The 1,604-nt window shown below is 29.1% G+C and overlaps 1 pseudogene; it reads right to left on the reverse strand.

Moving 5' to 3' along the window:
* Nucleotides 1–242: 242 nt before the first annotated feature.
* LOC145829075 (smad nuclear-interacting protein 1 pseudogene) lies at nucleotides 243–884 on the reverse strand (annotated as a pseudogene).
* Nucleotides 885–1,604: the final 720 nt, after the last annotated feature.

Here is a 1,604-nt window from a genome sequence, read left to right on the forward strand (position 1 = left end):
TACATATACATCATTAATAAAAAATAAAGTGTAACAAATTAAACAGATTTTACTACAATAAATATTGCATATATTTTGTAACTTGAAGTAAATTAAGTTTATTTACATAAAAGACAGAAGTTTGTTGTAAATTAACACTTTTATTAAAATCACTATTAAACAAATACTGTGTCATTTGGTAGTACTCAATAAAACATAATAATTTAAAACAATATTCAAATACTCTAATTATTTACAAATCTTCAAGAACAGCAGTTTAATTTATTCACTTCATCATTAAAACTTAAGTCATCATTTATAACAATATACTCCCTTTGTGATAGACCGAATTGTAGGTTATCTTTTTCTTTTAATTCGTAGTATCTTTTCGGTTTAATTTTGTTCCCATTCAGAAAAGTTCCATTTGTGCTGTTGAGGTCGAATATATAAGGCAGTACAACCTTTTTCTCAACACCGCGTATTTTTCTATTCACTTCTCTGTATTGGAATACGCAGTGTTGCTGGCTTATTGATGGGTGATGAATTGGAATATCGCAGATTCTTGAATTACTTCCCATCAAAAACGCGCTTTGTCGGTGCATGTGAAGAGGTTTAAAATGTTCATCGTTTCTGAAAACGTACAACCTCCATTTTGTCTTAGACATTGAGGCCTCCGGAGGCTCGTTGTAATTTATAACGACGCCCTTGTAAGTATTGGTGTCAGCAGTGAGGTTTCCAGTTAACCCTAGGTTTGGCTTTTCTCTCTTAACAAGTCTCTTGATATCTGAGCGAGGATTTTTCTTTACAGTTGATGATGATAGTTTTAATCCTGCTTTTGTTTGAAGTCGCTTGCGAGAACTTCTTTTTCCTGTCGATTTTACTGTTGTTTGTCTTGCGCGTGCCATTGTGAAATGATTAATTTTACATGAATATCAAGTATAAGAACAGAAAATGTTAAAAGTTACGGACTGTGACGAAGTTGCCCACTAGAGACGCAAAAGATAATTTATTTTATTTACAGGGACCATAACTTTTCTTAAGTTTTACATTTAAAATTTTTTTCAGCATTCACGTGATATTGGAATTTGTTTTTATTAAAAGGAAATTTATTAGAAACTAGCTTTATATTTTTGTAATCAAGACCTAAAATTTAGATTATATATGTTCATTTGTTTAACAATAATTTAATAACGTTCATTTGTTTTAATTTTAACTATTATAATTCGATAAACATGTGACTATTACTATATGAATGTATTAATTGTGTTTTGAAGCCCGTAGAACAAGTTATAAAAATATAAAGATTTATGAACATGTAATAAATGTTAGTTTGTTTTAAGTGAAGCTGTCATGCTCGAGTAGATATGTGGCGATAATATCATATGAATTTGGAAAATTTATTTGGGAATAACCGTTTTATGTTACATGATATTTTTATACTATAGATTGTTTTTCATTTTTCAGCACCTGCTATATCTAACAGATAAAATCACTTTTGCCCTTTACAATCATCAATTGCTACAGGAAAATTTTATGTCATGTCTAAATAGCAAATGCAATGCTAAAAAACGCAAAATACTATCAGTTGTAGTAGTAATAAATTTTTTTCATTATATTTTTCTGGA

The sequence above is a fragment of the Thalia democratica genome, chromosome 2, assembly GCF_965202585.1.
Source record: "Thalia democratica chromosome 2, ktThaDemo2.hap1.1, whole genome shotgun sequence".
Lineage (NCBI taxonomy): Eukaryota > Metazoa > Chordata > Thaliacea > Salpida > Salpidae > Thalia > Thalia democratica.